Source organism: Coregonus clupeaformis, chromosome 34 (assembly GCF_020615455.1).
Source record: "Coregonus clupeaformis isolate EN_2021a chromosome 34, ASM2061545v1, whole genome shotgun sequence".
NCBI classification, from domain to species: Eukaryota; Metazoa; Chordata; class Actinopteri; order Salmoniformes; family Salmonidae; genus Coregonus; species Coregonus clupeaformis.
In genome coordinates, this window is record NC_059225.1 from 8,544,253 (window position 1) to 8,563,395 (window position 19,143).

A 19,143-nucleotide genomic window follows, 5' to 3' on the forward strand; every position below is an offset into this window, starting at 1 on the left:
ACTTTCCGCTCAGGCAGCGCACTGTACGGCCGATACCTGGGTGACCAGAGGAGGGTGACGTGTGTGCCCAGTAGATCAGACGTTCACGGATAAGAGCAGGCACGTACTGCAGCCCAGCTGGACACTGAGGTGGAGAGGGATCCATAAGTAATGTCTGCTCTATATCCGCGTCCATACTACCGGCGCTACAATGCAGGAGGCCGGCAGTATGGGAGTGTTGTCTCTGGGCCTCTCCTCTGTGTCATACAGCCGGGACAGCGCGTCGGCCTTCACGTTCTTCGTACCCAGGATGTATAATAGAGTGAAATCAAACCGGGTGAAAAATAGGGCCCACCTGGCCTGGCGAGGATTCAGCTTCCTCGCTGCCCGGATGTACTCCAGGTTACGGTGGTCCGTCCAGACGAGGAAAGGGTGTTTTGCCCCCTCAAGCCAATGCCTCCACACGGTCAAGGCTCGAACAACAGCCAACAGCTCCCGATCACCAACACCGTAGTTCTGCTCCGCCGGGCTGAGCTTCTTCGAAAAGAACGCACAGGGGCAGAGCTTGGGTGGCGTACCCTAGCGTTGAGACAGGACAGCTCCTATCCCAACCTCGGACGCATCCACCTCCACTATGAACAGTAGTGATGAATCGGGGTGGGCCAGTACTGGGGCTGAGGTGAACAGACCCCGTAGTTTGCTAAAGGCCAGGTCAGCCTCAGCAGACCAGCAGAGCCGGGACAGCCCACCCTTCAACAGGGAGGTAATGGGAGCTGCGACCATGCCAAAGCCCCCAATAAACCTCCGATAATAGTTGGCAAAGCCAAGGAAGCGCTGCACCTCCTTAACTGTGGTTGGAGCCGGCCAATTACGCATGGCTGAAATGCGATCTCCCTCCATCTCCACACCTGAGGTGGAAATGCGATATCCAAGGAAGGAGACGGACTGCTGGAAAAACATACATTTCTCTGCCTTAGCATAAAGGTCATTTTCCAACAGTCGGGCCAGCACCTTGCGAACCAGGGACACATGCTCAGCGCGCGTAGCGGAATACACCAGGATGTCATCGATGTAGACCACTACACCGCGTCCAAGCATGTCCCGAAACACCTCGTTCACAAAGGACTGGAAAACTGAGGGAGCATTCATCAACCCGTACGGCATCACCAGGTATTCATAATGCCCCGTGGTTGTGCTGAACGCTGTCTTCCACTCATCTCCCTCTCGGATACGCACCAGATTGTACGCACTCCTGAGATCTAATTTGGTGAAGAAGCGCGCCCCATGCATTGATTCAATCACTGAAGGAATGAGGGGCAGAGGATAACTAAATCTTATCGTCTCCCTGTTCAGTGGTCGATAATCAATGCACGGGCACAGACCTCCGTCCTTCTTCTTCACAAAGAAGAAACTCGAGGAGGCGGGTGAAGTGGAGGGACGTATATACCCCTGGCGCAGGGACTCGGAGACATATGTTTCCATAGCCACCGTTTCAGCCTGTGACCGGGGGTATATATGACTCCTGGGAGGTACAGCGTCTACCCGGAGGTTTATCGCGCAATCCCCCGCCCGATGAGGTGGTAATTTAGTAGCCTGCGTTTTAGAGAACGCTTGCGCCAGATCTAGGTATTCAGGGGGAATGCACACAGTGGAGGTAGTGTCTGGACTTTCCACCGTGGTTGCACCAACGGAAACACCTAGACACCTACCCTGACACATTCGCGACCACCCCGTGAGAACCCTCTGCGGCCATGAAAAGGTGGGGTTGTTGAGTGCTAGCCAACGAGTGTGGGTGATCGATACCTGGGGTGATACGTGAGTGCCCTGCCTGTCGCCTCCAGCACCAAAAGAACATTGACTACGACATGTGGTGGATTGTCCCTTCATGCCACCAGAGTGGCACTGTCGCTGTCCTCCTCCGCTCTCTCGGCCGGTGGCTCCACCCAGGTCCATCGGCTCGAGGTCCGAGTCTTTCGGGGTGGAAACGGGCAGACCCCTACCAGGACGTCCTCTGGCTGCCAGCAGGTTGTCCAACCAAATGGCCATATCCACCAGTTTATCGAAGGACAACATGGTGTCCCGACAGGCTAGCTCCCGTCGGACGTCCTCCCGCAGATGGCACCGGAAATGGTCGATCAGGGCCCGCTCGTTCCACCCGGATCCCGCTGCCAGCGTCCGGAACTCCTACGTGAAGTCCTGCGCGGTCCTCGTCCCATGCCTCAGGTGGACCAGTCGCTCACCCGCCTCTCGACCCTCGGGTGGTTGGTCGAATACCGCCCGAAAGAGGCGAGCGAACTCCCTGTAGTCCTCCAACGCGTCTCCTCCTTCATTCCACACCGCGTTGGCCCACTCCATGGCTTTCCCACAGAGGCAGGAGACCTTCTCCCGCTCAGATGGTGCCGGCCTGATGCTGGCGAAGTAAAGCTCCAATTGGAGGAGGAATCCCTGGCACAGCGCCGCTGTCCCCTCAAACGCCCGTGGTCGGGATATCTGGATCCCTCCTGGTGCTGGGGTGTAGGTGGCTGGATCCGGTTGGCCAGCTGGTCTCGACAGATCGGGTCTGTTCCTCTCCAGACGTTGGACTACCTGAAGAACCCGATCCATCGCTTCCCCCATGCTGGCCAGCATCGTGGAGTGCTCCTGGACCCGTGCCACGACTCCAGGCATGCGCTCTTCTCCCGCTAACTCCATAGCGGGTGGGTTATTCTGTGATGCGTGTGATAGAAGGAGTCAGGCGCAGGAGAGTAATATTTATTCCGTCGATAAACAGTTGCTCAAGCAGACACAGGGAGAAATTCTACCCTGGCAACAACAAGGTAAGGGTAGCTCAACCGAGCTACACACAGCTCATAACAAACAATCACCCACACAGACAAGGAAGCAGAGGGAACACTTATACAATGACTAATTGGGGATAAGGACCAGGTGTGTGTGATTAATTAGACAAGACAAGTGGAGTGATGATAAATGGATCGGCAGCAGCTAGTAAGCCAGTGACGACGAACGCCGAAACCTGCCCGAACAAGGAGGGGAGGCAGCCTCGGCAGAAGTCGTGACAGGTATTAGAACTAACCTTGTATATAGTACGGTATTAGAACTGACCCTGTATATAGTATGGTATTAGAACTAACCCTGTATATAGTACGCTTACTTACTTATTGTGTTCTTCATATTTCTTCATATTTCTCTTTTTTTTTCTAGTATTACATTTTTATTGATTATTACATCGTTGGGTTTTGAGTTTACAAGAAAGGCATTTCACTGTCCTTGTGCATGTGACATTAAAACTTGAAACTTGAAACTCAATATGCACCAATGGAGGCTGATGGGAGGAACTTTAGGAGGATGGGCTCATTGTAACGGCTGGAATGGAATCAATGGAACGGAGTCAAACGTGGTTTTCCACCAGCCTCCACTGATATACACCTATCATCGGCTAATAATGAATGCCTGTCTGTTGAAGAATACTAGTTCTCTGTTGACTCTATATACTACATAATACTATATGTTGCCACCTTTCTGTCTTATTCTTGTTTGACATCAGTAGTATATTAATACAAGGATAGAAATTGAAAGCCATTTGCTGTGGGCTCCCTTTCCTTTTCCTCACACTGGGGTTGATCCCTGACGTCTTCTAGCCAGGTGACTGATGGGGTTGACATATTGTTTTGAGAGTCGTGCCAGCGGGATGTTTAATAGCCCTGCACATTTTAATGATGTCGTATTACGGGACTAGCTGTGCCATTGGATCCTCCGCCATCCAGCAGCCCTGTTCCATTCCTCTCTGCTTAATGGCTCCATTTGTATGAGAGCGGTTATTACTCGCTCTGTGTCAATGTCTAATATTAGATAGCTGACACGAATACTTAAAACGCACGGAGCCATGACAAAAACAACTGGTGTTGACGATGATGATGATGATGATGAACAGCCCTTAGTCAGGAGTTATTGACATGAAGATCCCTGTGTTCTCATGCCTTATTGCTTAATCAACCCCCCATGTTTAATGTCGACAGCGTTTATTTATGTGGGCATTTTAGAGAGAGGGAGAGGATAAATTACATTTCAGGAAATTCTGTTATTGGGCTTTATATACACTACATGACCCAAAGTATGTGCATTAATATGGAGTTGGTCCCCTGAAACAGGAAAGGGCCTTCCCCAAACTGTTGCCACAAAGTTGGAAGCACAGATTGTCTAGAACGTCATTGTATGCTCTAGCGTTAAGATTTCCCTTCACTGGAACTAAGGGGCCTAGCTCGAACCATGAAACACAGCTCCAGACCATTATTCCTCCTCCACCAAACTTTACAGTTGGCACTATGCATTGGAGCAGATAGAGTTCTCCTGGCATCCGCCAAACCCAGATTCATCCGTCGGACTGCCAGATGGTGAAGCGTGATTCATGACTCCAGAGAACGTGTTTCCACTGCTCCAGAGTCCAATGGCAGCGAGCTTTACACCACTCCAGCCAACGCTTGGCATTGCGCATGGTGACCTTATGATTGTGTGCGGCTACTTGGCCATGGAAACCCACTTCATGAAGCGGCCGACGAACAGTTCTTGTGGTGACGTTGCTTCCAGAGGCAGTTTGGAACTCGGTAGTGAGTGTTGCAACCGAGGACAGATGATTTTTACGTGCTACACGCTTCAGCACTCGGCGGTCCTGTTCTGTGAGCTTGTGTGGCCTACCACTTCGCGGCTCAGCCGTTGTTGCTCCGAGACGTTTCCACTTCACAATAACAGCACTTACAGTTGACCAGGGCAGAAATTTGACAAACTGACTTGTTGGAAAGGTGGCATCCTATGACGGTGCCACGTTGAAAGTCACTGAGCTCTACATTAAGGCCATTCTACTGGCAATGTTTGTCAATGGAGATTGCACGGCTGTGTGCTCGATTTTATACACCTGTCAGCAACGGGTGTGGCTGAAATAGCCGAATCCACTCATTTGAAGAGGTGTCCACATACTTTTGTATATACTGTACAAGTATAGTGTATTTCCCAGGCTATTTAGACTTAATGTAGCGCTGTTCCGAGAGACGGGTGAAGGACTATAGGAAAGAGAGAGGCGGAGGAGAAGAGAGGTGTTAAGTACAGAGCGGTAGAATACAAGGAAGCGGTATTCTATTTACTGTTTACTTGGAGCTTGCATGTCAAAAGCATTGGCGATATTTACCAAATAGCGTAATTTATGAATTTTAAAAAAATCCTACCTGTCACATGGTGTTAGAAACGTTACATGTTTATCCTTCTACACTACCTGAGTGAAGTCAACTGTAGTGACATTTTGTTATGTTACGAAAACGTTATATCAACGTTCTAACCCCTGTTCAGGCGTCATCCCCTTAGCACTATTGGTCCCCACCTCGTTCCTCACCATGCTCCCCTATTGGCTGTTCACCATGCTCCCCTATTGGCTGTTCACCATGCTCCCCTATTGGCTGTTCACCATGCTCCCCTATTGGCTGTTCACCATGCTCCCCTATTGGCTGTTCACCATGCTCTCATATTGGCTCCTAACCATGCTCCCCTATTGGTTCCTCACCATGCTCCCCTATTGGCTGTCCACCATGCTCCCCTATTGGCTGTTCACCATGCTCTCCTATTGTCCCCCTCTCTCTGAAGGGGGAGTCCCCTTTCCCTATAGAACCAGCAGGCCAGGCTGATACCTATGGAGGCTGGCTGGTGGGTGAAACAGGATCTGTGTTCACAGAGGGGCCACCAGCCCCACAACCCACCGATCACACAGGTGCCAATAAGCCATCCATAGCTAAGACCCATGAATTATGCAAACAACCTTTCAGCCCCAGTGCCAAGTTATGTTTCTCATTACCAGCGTCCTGTGTGTGCTCTCTCTGCCTCTCTCAGACTTGTCCTAATCCCCTCAGGTCTCTCCATGCTGCCCCATCATCTGTCAGGCTATGGGGGCTGGGGCTTGTAACAATGTGAACAGGTAAGATGGAGTACCCAGTCCGATTCCAATGAGCTGAACAACACTCTGGATTTATATGCACTCATTGTCAGCGTGTGTAGTGGGCGTGGTTTAGTGAGGAAAATGAACACAGCAGAACTGTAGCTTGTAAAATTACACAGAATCTGTCGGTCATTGGTCTTGTGTGAATCTGGGTGCCACACAATCTATAGTATTTACTAGTTATGTAACTCATCAATTTCATATCATTAGCGCGCTACTGCTTTCACTATGTTTGTGGGCCCATTGGGGCTGGGTGCACAGCCTGTCTAATACACACATACACCTATAACAGTCTATGTTTCTGGGTGCACAGTGAGGCAGTATCTTAAACGCATCCGTGAGCTGGTGCTGTCTAGGTAATTGGTCGGAGAAGCTCTCTGGCTATATGTGGTTCATGACCAGGCCGCATACCGTATTTCGCACCATCGCCATGTCTGGAATGTTCTGGAACTGTGGCAACCTGTGTGTGTGTGTGTATTGTGTGTATTGTGTGTGGTGTGTGTGTGTGTGAATGTGGTGTGTGTGATGTGTGTGGTGTGTGTGTGTGTGGTGTGTGTATGTATTTGGACTTAAAAGAGGGCAGAGGGGGAGAGTGAATCTGCTCTAATCGTGTGTGAAACGAGATCTGTTAATGTGATGTCATCTGGTTCATTGCTGTGGTATCTGAGTGAAATGTTGTGGATGGGACCATAATTCAACATTTTAAAACGTTCATTGTAGTTCATTGTAGTTCATTGTTTTAAAGGTATGCATGTTCAAGGTTGATTTGAAAGAAAAATCTGATTTGTTGATGATGAACGCCATTGGTCAAAAATGTAATGCTATTCTGAATTGGCTAACATGGTCCGTCTGGGGCTATTCGGACTCTATATGAATTGGCTAACATGGTCCGTCTGGGGCTATTCGGACTCTATATGAATTGGCTAACATGGTCCGTCTGGGGCTATTCGGACTCTATATGAATTGGCTAATATGGTCAGTCTAGGGCTGGCAATGCCATTAGCGTTTCAACACCCTTCTCTCATATACAGTATCATATTGTTTCTACTCTGAGTCTACTCTGAACCTGGAGACTTCTTAAGGTGCTGCGCTAGCTTTACGGTTCACCTCGGTACCGCTAGCTTTACGGTTCACCTCGGTACCGCTAGCTTTACGGTTCACCTCGGTACCGCTAACTTTACGGTTCACCTCGGTACCGCTAACTTTACGGTTCACCTCGGTACCGCTAACTTTACGGTTCACCTCGGTACCGCTAGCTTTACGGTTCACCTCGGTACCGCTATCTTTACGGTTCACCTCGGTACCGCTATCTTTACGGTTCACCTCGGTACCGCTATCTTTACGGTTCACCTCGGTACCGCTATCTTTACGGTTCACCTCGGTACCGCTAGCTTTACGGTTCACCTCGTTACCCTCCATGCATTATTCTGGATGTGTTATTCTGGATGTGTAAGGTCGGAGAACCTTACACATCCCAATACGTCTCCTGAGTGGCGCAGTGGTCTAAGGCACTGCATCGCAGTGCTAACTGTGCCACTAGAGATCCTGGTTCGAATCCAGGCTCGGCCGCGACCGGGAGACTCATGGGCGGCGCACAATTGGCCCAGCGTCGTTCAGGGTAGGGGAGGGAATGGCCGGCAGGGATGTAGCTCAGTTGATAGAGCATGGCGTTTGCAACGCCAGGGTTGTGGGTTCGATTCCCACGGGGGGCCAGTATAAAAATATATGTATTCACTAACTGTAAGTCGCTCTGGATAAGAGCGTCTGCTAAATGACTAAAAATGTAAAAATGTAAATGTAAGGCGCCTGCCCTTGTGTCCGTATAATTAATTGCTCGAGTGCCCTACTCCTCCCGGAACCCCGACGGACCCACTGTATCTCAGCCCTCTGTCGCGGACCACCAGATCTGTCAAGGAACCCTCAGACGGAGGGTAAGGAGAGACGGAAAAGCCAGAAACTAGGGGGCCAATAGAGGCCCTCCCAGTGACGCCTAAATGTTAAATCACACGGCAGATGAGAAGAAAGGAGGAGAGGAAAAAGAGAGATGACCTTTAACCCTGAGGAAGACAGGACAGGTTGTCCCTTAGGACCCGTGTGTAGTGTTACTGTAACTCCACTCCGACCCCTCCTGTGAAACCCACTACCAGACTTCTCCTCTGCGTAACTCCACTCCGACCCCTCCTGTGAAACCCACGACCAGACTTCTCCTCTGCGTAACTCCACTCCGACCCCTCCTGTGAAACCCACAACCAGACTTCTCCTCTGCGTAACTCCACTCCGACCCCTCCTGTGAAACCCACCACCAGACTTCTCCTCTGCGTAACTCCACTCCGACCCCTCCTGTGAAACCCACCACCAGACTTCTCCTCTGCGTAACTCCACTCCGACCCCTCCTGTGAAACCCACCACCAGACTTCTCCTCTGCGTAACTCCACTCCGACCCCTCCTGTGAAACCCACTACCAGACTTCTCCTCTGCGTAACTCCACTCCGACCCCTCCTGTGAAACCCACTACCAGACTTCTCCTCTGCGTAACTCCACTCCGACCCCTCCTGTGAAACCCACTACCAGACTTCTACTCTGTGTAACTCCACTCCGACCCCTCCTGTGAAACCCACTACCAGACTTCTACTCTGCGTAACTCCACTCCGACCCCTCCTGTGAAACCCACTACCAGACTTCTACTCTGTGTAACTCCACTCCGGCCCCTCCTGTGAAACCCACTACCAGACTTTTCCTCTACTTCTCCACTAGGGTCCACCACACCAGGCTATGGTTTCTCCTAATTGCTTTCCCCCTCCCTACCTCCTTGTCTCACTGTTACAGTCGGCTGGACTTCCCCATTAATTTTTAATCCCCAAGTCCAGGTCTAATCTCATTTTGCCCTGGGTGGCTGAGGGTATAATTAGTTTAGAAAAATCAGAAAAGCCCACGGATGTGCTTCGTGCTCAACATTTTGTGCGGCCGAAAAGGCGCCGAGCCCCACTCACGCCCCTTCTGCTGCTGAAATTCGATTTGACACTTCAACTACAACTGTAGGAGCACAGATCAAAGCCAGTGGTTGTTGTTTTGAGATACCGCTGTAGTCTTCCAATAGGTGTCATATGTAATAATGGAACTATGTTTTCTGAGGAAAGGATAGGGGGATACCCCTAATTTCATTCTCATATCAAAAGACCAAACCTGGTTTCTCACGAAAGAGAATGATGTCTGGTGTTGATGAGGAAATGTGCTGATCACAGCATGTGTCTTGTCTGTGCTAAATATTACATGTTTTTCAACCTGTAGCACACATGTTGGATGTGTTATCATCAGTACCTCCTATGTGGCTATGAGCCAGGGCTCACTTTGACTGTGGTTCACGTCTGGGGTGTGGACACACTGGAGACAGACAGGAGACAGAGAGACACTGGAGACAGACAGGAGACAGAGAGACACTGGAGACAGACAGGAGACAGAGACACACTGGAGACAGACAGGAGACAGAGAGACACTGGAGACAGACAGGCGAGGAAGACAGGGAGAGAAGGAGCTGGGTGGCTGTGGTCCTCAATCCCCTCTGAAAGGTTCCATCTATCAGGGTGACAACGCCACTGGCTCTAATGCCCTGGCTGACGGATGGAGATAACAGTCACGGTAGAGCCAGCCCCGGGCCCGTCAGGAACTCTAAATCACAGTTCCCCATCACAACGCCCAATCGCCCTCGCTCATTAATCAGAGTCCCCTGCCTTACCAAGTGAGACAACAGAGCCGGCGGCGGGTTGCCAGATCAGGGGTCATAGCTAGTCAAAGCAACTAGTGCTGCTAGAGTTGACATCTGACCCGTCCGACTGGTCGCAGTCAAAGTTCTTTAATCAGTAGGCGGGTGATAAATTACTTGTGGCTCGGTGGTTCTGTGACTCTGTGACTCTGTGCCTCGGTGGCTTGGTGGCTCTGTGGCTCGGTGGCTCTGTGGTTCTGTGGCACGGTGGCTCTGTGGGTCTGTGGGTCTGTGGCTCGGTGGCTCTGTGGCTCTGTGGGTCTGTGGCTCTGTGGCTCGGTGGCTCTGTGGGTTTGTGGGTCTGTGGCTCGTGGCTCTGTGGCTCTGTGGGTCTGTGGCTCTGTGGGTCTGTGGGTCTGTGGCTCGGTGGCTCGGTGGCTCTGGAATGTCCTTATGCCCTTTGTTTGCCTGTAGCTGCTGGTGTGTTCACATTCTCAACCCAGGGCCAGGGCAGTAACCAGGGCAGCTCCAGGGCAGCAACCATTGTAGCTCCAGGGCAGCAACCACAGCAGCTCCAGGGCAGCAACCATTGTAGCTCCAGGGATGGGAGCTAACCCAGTGCAGCTCCAGAGAAGCTCCAGGGATGGGAGCTAACCCAATGCTGAGAGTAACATCAACAGCTATCTGTCCCAGTGCTGAGAGTAACATCAACAGCTATCTGTCCCAGTGCTGAGAGAAACATCAACATCTATCTGTCCCAGTGCTGAGAGAAACACCAGCAGCTAACCCAGTGCAGCTCCAGAGAAGCTCCAGGGATGGGAGCTAACCCAATGCTGAGAGTAACATCAACAGCTATCTGTCCCAGTGCTGAGAGTAACATCAACAGCTATCTGTCCCAGTGCTGAAGGTAACACAAGCAGCTATCTGTCCCAGTGCTGAAGAAAACCCCAGCAGCTATCTGTCCCAGTGCTGAAGTTAACACCAGCAGCTATCTGTCCCAGTGCTGAGAGTAACCCCAGCAGCTATCTGTCCCAATGCTGAAGGTAACACCAGCAGCTATCTGTCCCAGTGCTGAAGGTAACACCAGCAGCTATCTGTCCCAGTGCTGAAGGTAACACCAGCAGCTATCTGTCCCAGTGCTGAAGGTAACACCAGCAGCTATCTGTCCCAGTGCTGAAGGTAACACCAGCAGCTATCTGTCCCAATGCTGAAGGTAGCACCAGCAGCTATCTGTCCCAGTGCTGAAGGTAGCACCAGCAGCTATCTGTCCCAGTGCTGAAGGTATCACCAGCAGCTATCTGTCCCAATGCTAAAGGTAGCACCAGCAGCTATCTGTCTCAGTGCAACACATCATGCTCTCTCACATCTTCACATTCAAGTACTTTCTTGACACAATCAAGGGTCCCATGAAGCTTGATGTGATTTTACTATGATAGCCTGAAATGTATTGAGGTACATGTTTTACATTGTCACAGGAGTGTGATACTGATCCTTAACATATGTGTTATATGATGTACAGTTGAAGTCGGAACTTTACATACACCTTACGTTTTTTACAATTCCTGACATTTAATCATAATTCCCTGTCTTAGGTCAGTTAGGATCACCACAATATTTGAATAATGTGAAATGTCAGAATAATAGTATAGAGAATTATTTATTTCAGCTTTTATTTCTTTCATCACATTCCCAGTGGGTCAGAAGTTTACATACACTCAGTTAGTATTTGGTAGCATTGCCTTTAAATTGTTTAACTTGGGTCAAACGTTTCAGGTAGCCTTCCACAAGCTTCCCACAATAAGTTGGGTGAATTTTGGCCCATTCCTCCTGACAGAGCTGGTGTAACTGAGTCAGGTTTGTAGGCCTCCTTGCTCGCACACGCTTTTTCAGTTCTGCCCACAAATGTTCTATAGGATTGAGGTCAGGGCATTGTGATGGCCACTCCAATACCTTGACTTTGTTGTCCTTAAGCCATTTTGCCACAACTTTGGAAGTATGCTTGGGGTCATTGTCCATTTGACCCATTTGTCATTGTCCGAAGACCCATTTGCGACCAAGCTTTAACTTCCTGACTGATGTCTTGAGATGTTGCCTCAATACATCCACATAATTTTCCTTCCTCATGATGCCATCTATTTTGTGAAGTGCACCAGTCCCTCCTGCAGCAAAGCACCCCCACAGCATGATGCTGTCACTCTCGTGCTTCACGGTTGGGATCGTGTTCTTCGGCTTGCAAGTAACCCCCTTTTTCCTCCAAACATAATGATGGTTATTATGGCCAAACAGTTATATTTTTGTTTCATCAGACCAGAGGACATTTCTCCAAAAAGTACGAGCTTTGTCCCCATGTGCAGTTGCAAACCATAGTCTGGCTTTTTTATGGCATTTTTGGAGCAGTGGCTTCTTCCTTGCTGAGCGGCCTTTCAGGTTATGTCGATATAGGACTCGTTTTACTGTGTATATAGATACTTTTGTACCGGTTTCCTCCAGCATCTTCACAAGGTCCTTTGCTGTTTTTCTGGGATTGATTTGCACTTTTCACACCAAAGTCCGTTCATCTCTAGGAGACAGAACTCATCTCCTTCCTGAGTGGTATGACAGCTGCGTGGTCCCATGGTGTTTATACTTGCATACTATTGTTTTTACAGATGAACGTGGTACCTTCAGTTGTTTGGAAATTGCTTCCAAGGATGAACCAGACTTGTGGAGGTCTACAATATTTTTTCTGAGGTCTTGGCTAATTTATTTAGATTTTCCCATGATGTCAAGCAAAGAGGCACTGAGTTTGAAGGTAGGCCTTGAAATACATCCAAAGGTACACCTCCAATTGACTCAAATGATGTCAATTAGCCTATCAGAAGCTTCTAAAGCCATTACATTATTTTCTGGAATTTTCCAAGCTGTTTAAAGGCACAGTCAACTTAGTGTATGTAAATTTCTGACTCACTGGAATTGTGATACAGTGAATTATAAGTGAAATAATCTGTCTGTAAACAATTGTGGTCCTCTGTAGCTCAACTGGTAGAGCACGGCGCTTGTAACGCCAAGGTAGTGGGTTCGATCCCCGGGACCACCCATACACAAAAATGTATGCACGCATGACTGTAAGTCGCTTTGGATAAAAGCGTCTGCTAAATGGCATATTATTATTAACAATTGTTGGAAAAGTTACGTGTCATGCAAAAAGTAGATGTCCTAACCGACTTGCCAAAACTATAGTTCGTTAACAAGACATTTGTGGAGTGGTTGAAAAACGAGTTTGAATGACTCCAACCTGAGTGTATGTAAACTTCCGACTTCAACTGTATGATCTCATGTATGTTGCATCATGGGTAAAATCCCATGGTGCATTGATCTTGGTGGGCTAATCTCAGTGTTGGGAGAGGATGTAGCTAGCTATCTTGCTTTCACCCCATGGATGATAGTATTGTGTGCGTGCGTAATGTACAGTACCATACCTCTCATGGTTCCAGTGTAATTGTCTCGTCTGCTCAAGTGGCTCTCCTCCTCAGTCTTCTGCCAGGATCTCCTCCTGAGTCTTCTGCCAGGATCTCCTCCTCAGTCTTCCTTCCAGGATCTCCTCCTCAGTCTTGCGCCAGGGTCTCCTCCTCAGTCTTGCGCCAGAGTCTCCTCCTCAGTCTTCCGCCAGGATCTCCTCCTCAGTCTTCCGCCAGGATCTCCTCCTCAGTCTTCCGCCAGGATCTCCTCCTCAGTCTTCCGCCAGGATCTCCTCCTCAGTCTTCCGCCAGGATCTCCTCCTCAGTCTTCCGCCAGGATCTCCTCCTCAGTCTTCCGCCAGGATCTCCTCCACAGTCTTCCGCCAGGATCTCTTCCTCAGTCTTCCGCCAGGATCTCCTCCTCAGTCTTCCGCCAGGATCTCCTCCTCAGTCTTCTGCCAGGATCTCCACGTCTAGCTGATAAGACAGAGAATCAGAATATTATGTACCTTTCGAGCCCTCCGATCAAAACCACTCCTCACTCTTCCTATGCATCCCCCTCTCTTTCTCCTCCCTCTCTCTCTCCCTCTCTCTCTCTCTCTCTCTCTCTCTCTCTCTCTCTCTCTCTCTCTCTCTCTCTCTCTCTCTCCACCATTCACCCCTAGCTTCTCCTGTCCTCCCCTCCATTTGGAAATCCCCTCACCCCCTCTTTCCCTCCCCTCTTTCTCCTGCCTCTCCCTCTCTCATCTCTACCTCACCGTCACCAGTGGTTATCTTAACGCTCCTTCACGGTTATGGAAATGTCACGGGGTGGGAATGTAAATGCGCACTGCTCCAACGTAGCAAAGACAGAAGCCAGGCGTAGCCTTAATGTCAGTTAATTAGCCTTCACTTTTCTTTTCCCTCTCTCTCTTCTCCTCAGGCTGTGAAGTGTCTCTCCTCTCCTCGCTTTAACCCTCAGTCCCCGTAATTAGGGCTTTCTGTCTCGCGGCCACAGTGTGTGTGTGTGAAGCCGTATCGGAGTGCAGAAGTCTGGGATCAAAAGGCTCCTGAACAGCTTCTACCTGAAAGCCATAAGACTGCTGAACAGTTAAACGGCTACCCAGACTTTCTGCTTGTCACCCCCCTACCGACATGTACATAGTACTTCAAAAACCTAACCAAACCTACATGTACATAGTACTTCAATCAGTCAATCACCTAACCAAACCTACATGTACACATTACCTCAATCAATCACCCCAACTACCTCGTACCCCAGTACACTGACTTGGTACCGGTACTCCTGGTGTATAGCCTCTATATAGCCTGTATATAGCCTCCGTATTGTTATTTATTGTGTTATTTTATTGTCTTAGTATTTTATTTTTTATCTATTTGTAAATGTTCTTACTTTTTAACTGCATTATTGAGAACGGGCTCATAAGTAAGCATTTCACGGTAAAGTCTACGCTTGTTGTATTCAGCGGATGTGACAAATAACATTTGATTTGTGAGAGCACACAAACACTGGTGTGGATACACACACACCACATACATTTACTTGCACATACACACATTTGTTCTCAAACAACACACACTTGTTCTTTTAACACTCTAATACACCCCACCATTCTGTCTGGAGAAACTCTATTATTTCTCTCTCTCTCTCTCTCTCTCTCTCTCTCTCTCTCTCTCTCTCTCTCTCTCTCTCTCTCTCTCTCTCTCTCTCTCTCTCCACCACACTCAACCTCACATCTCTAATCACAAATTTATATGGCCGACAATATTGGCTCCAGCCGGTACCCGGCAGGCCTCTCTGTCTGCCTGCCCTGGCAGCACCCATCATCTGGGGAGAAAGGCCACTCCATTAGTGATCAAATCACATTAGGCCCTGCCTCCCTTCGTGAGACTGTTGCCTTCCTCCATCCATTTGTCTGTGATTGAATTATAGACACAGCGGCATGTGGTAAACTCTGAGCCTCTGACATTTTATTTCAACCAAGACAACCATTAACATAGTGCTCTCTCTCTCTCTCTCTCTCTCTCTCTCTCTCTCTCTCTCTCTCTCTCTCTCTCTCTCTCTCTCTCTCTCTCTCTCTCTCTCCTTCTCTCTCCTTCTCTCTCCCGCTAATATGTTATACTGTGGTAATTGCTCTCTGTCCATGTCTCTGTACAGACATTTTATTTTTCATTGACCCATCCACCCTCTTCTGAGGACACGTCTTTTTTTGTTTTTAGAGCTTTCAGCTACATATACATACTTTTGACATACACATTTTACATACATGGCACTTTTATATACAGCAATCACATAACAATAATACATTACTAAACATAAGCTCTTTAATCCCACCCCTCAGCCACTCTCAGCCCATCCCACATATCACCATAGACCACCCTCGTTTGGTTTCCATGTGCCATATATTTTTCAATTGTGCTGTGACGTTTTACATACATTTTGAACCGTTCTTATTGCATAGTATCCACAGATTGTGAGCTAAAGATGAAAACCTTTCCTACGAGAATTATTGTATTATTGATTGATTGACTATGGCTTTCCAAATCGCACAACACTGCTATTAGTAAGGTTAATTCTAAGTGAATGTTGTGATTTTTTAACCGTTCCTGAACCTGTGGCCAGAAACAAGTTACATAGGGGCAACACCAGAATACATTATTTAGTGATTCTGTCTCTTCGCTGCAGAATCTACAGAACTGAGATTGTTGTTGTTATATATAGCATATTGGGTGGCAAGGATTTTGTATAATAATTAAAATGGAAAAACTCGAAGTGTTGAATCGAGTGTTGTTTTGTGTATCAGTTCATAAACCATGTTGCCATGGAGTCGGTACATCGGAAATCTCTTCCCATTTATTTTGCAACCTGTATGGCACAGCAGTCAAAAAAAAATTCCTCAAATGAAACTGGTATTTTTTCTATTTATGCCAATCCTTTTCAGCCAATTTGTATCTTTAATATATGGCAGGCAAACAAGTTCCCTACCTTCTCCCTTTTCCACTTGCCTCCTCCATTTTTGTGGTAATGCTGCAATCAGTTGGTTGTAAGTGTGTATCGAGCAGACATTTCCATATATTTTCGATAGCTGCATATGTGACATACAGTGCATTCATAAAGTATTCAGACGCCTTGACTTTTTCCACATTTTGTTACATTACAGCCTTATTCTAAAATGGATTAAATAGCTTATTTACATAAGTATTCAGACCCTTTGCTATGAGACTCGAAATTGAGCTCAGGTGTATCCTGTTTCAATTGATCATCCTTGATGTTTCTACAACTTGATTGGAGTCCACCTGTGGTAAATTCAATTGATTGGACATGATTTGGAAAGGCACACACCTGTCTATATAAGGTCCCACAGTTGACAATGCATGTCAGAGCAAAAACCAAACCATGAGGTCAAAGGAATTGTCCGTAGAGCTCCGAGACAGGATTATGTCGAGGCACAGATCTGGGGAAAGGTACCAAAAACTGTCTGCAGCATTCTTAAATGGAAGACGTTTGGATCCACCAAGTTCCTCTGTGGAGATGGTATAACCTTCCAGAAGACAACCATCTCTGCAGCACTCCATCCATCAAGCCTTTATGGTAGAGTAGCCAGACAGAAGCCACTCTTCAGTGAAATGCACATTACAGCCCGCTTGGAGTTTGCCAAAAGACACCTAATGACTCTCAGACCATGAGAAACAAGATTCTCTGCTCTGAATGCCAAGCGTCACGTCTGGAGGAGACCTGGCACCATCCCTACGGTGAAGCATGGTGGGAGACTAGTCAGGATCGAGGGAAAGATGAACAGAGCAAAGTACAGAGAGATCTTTGATGAAAACCTGCTCCAGAGTGCTCATGACCTCAGACTGGGGCGACGGTTCACTTTCCAACAGGACAACGACCCTAAGCACACAGCCAAGACAACGCAGGAGTGGCTTCGGGACTTTAAATGTCCTTGAGTGGCCCAGCCAGAGGCCAGACTTGAAGCCGATCGAACATCTCTGGAGAGACCTGAAAATAGCTGTGTGGCGACTCTCCCCATACAACCTGACAGAGCTTGAGAAACTCCCCAAATACAGATGTGCCAAGCTTGTAGCGTCATACCCAAGAAGACTCGAGGCTGTAATCGCTGCCAAAGGTGCTTCAACAAAGTACAGAGTAAATGGTCTGAATACTCATGTAAATGTGAAATTGAAGTTTTATTTTCATTACATTTGCAAAAACCTTTTTGCTTTGTCATTATGGGGTATTTTGTGTAGCTTGATGAGGGGAAAAAACAATGTAATCCATTTTAGAATAAGGCTGTAAGGTAACAAAATGTTGAAAAGTCAAGGGGTCTGAATACTTTCCGCATGCACTGTATATTTGCGAAGAAGTGTGGATCGTCATTATTTGGCCCATATAGATTAATCAGCCAGATCTGTTTTTGGTCCAATAGCATATTTAAAAGGATCCATCTTCCTTGAGGATCTGTTTGCACAGTTTGCACAATCAGATCAAAGTTGTTGTTAAATAATATTATCATCCCTTTTGAGTTTCTTTGCCCATGACAAAAATACATTTCTCCCTTCCAGTCCTTTTTCCACCCAACCTCATCTAGCATAATGATACCCATGTTTCAATCATACTTACCACAACCAATGTTTGTAAACTTACCATTAAAAAGCACCATGATGATTAATTGTCCATGTAGCTGTACCATGATATTTGCACTGTTAAACATACTGTAGCTGTAACTGTGTAAACCTCCAATAGTCCTCCTATATTCCACCCTCTAAAACCTCCCCCCCCATATCTAGGTCTATTGTCACTAAGACCACCAGACCATCTCCCTGACTCATGACGCACCTTTGCATCCTAAGGCAAACCCTTGGCCGCCAATTGGCGTAGGCCAGTGGGAGATATGGGCGGTCCCATGATAAACATAATTCAATACTGCCACCCCTTCACTCACACATTCAAAGCCACATAGGGCTACTGCATATCTATGACGGTGCTTTTTAAGAGAAAACTTACCAAATAACATGGAAAACAGTCAGAAAAAATAAATAATAACAATAATAATTGATAATATTAATAGAAATAATAACAGCACAATATTATAGATTCATGCTCATATTTAGAAAGTCCTAGTGTCACGCCCTGGCTCTGGGGACTCTTATATGTTGAGCCAGGGTGTGGATTGTCTAAGTTGTATTTTCTATGTTCATGTTCAAGATCATGTAGATCTATGTTGGCCAGGGTGGTTCCCAATCAGAGGCAGCTGATTCTCGTTGTCTCTGATTGGGAACCATACTTAGGCAGCCTGTTTGGCATAGCTATTTGTGGGATCTTGTTCCGTGTAAGGTTTGTGTTTGTTAACCTTGGACTTCACGTATCGTTTATTGTTTTGTTCGTGTGGTGTACTTAATAAATAGAATGTACGCATCTCACGCTGCGCCTTGGTCCGTTGTGTATGACGATGGTGACACTTAGCAAAGTCTATAAGCATGTCAGCCCAGCCTGTCAGTTCACTGGATCCAACTATTCCAAAACAATAATGAAGAAATAAAGAGAAAAATACCTATAAATATTGCAAGACCAGTTCTTCATGTCCATTACATCACGCTGCCTATCAGCAGAGAGACATATTTCATGTAGTCCTCATCATATCCTGTTATATCCCTATCAGCAGAGAGACATATTTCATGTAGTCCTCATTATATCCTGTTTTATTCCCACAAAAAGGAAGAAGGAGAAAGGAACATAGATTCTAACGTCCGCTAATAACTGCCAGTATAAATTCTTCTTAGGCATCACACTACCCATAAAGGGATACATATATTTAACTTACAATCGACCCTGACACAGCCATGGCATGATGGCAAAGAATACATGCAGTACTGACAATCCAGAGTGAGTAAACCTGTAAAACCAACCTTCTCTCCACCCAAACACATTTAGTTTTTATTCCAGGGTCGTTGCTGTCACGAGCTGATGTGGATGTGGTGTTGGAGTCAGACGCAGGACACAGAAGCTTAGTCAAACCGACTTTACTTGTCAAACACGACAATACAAA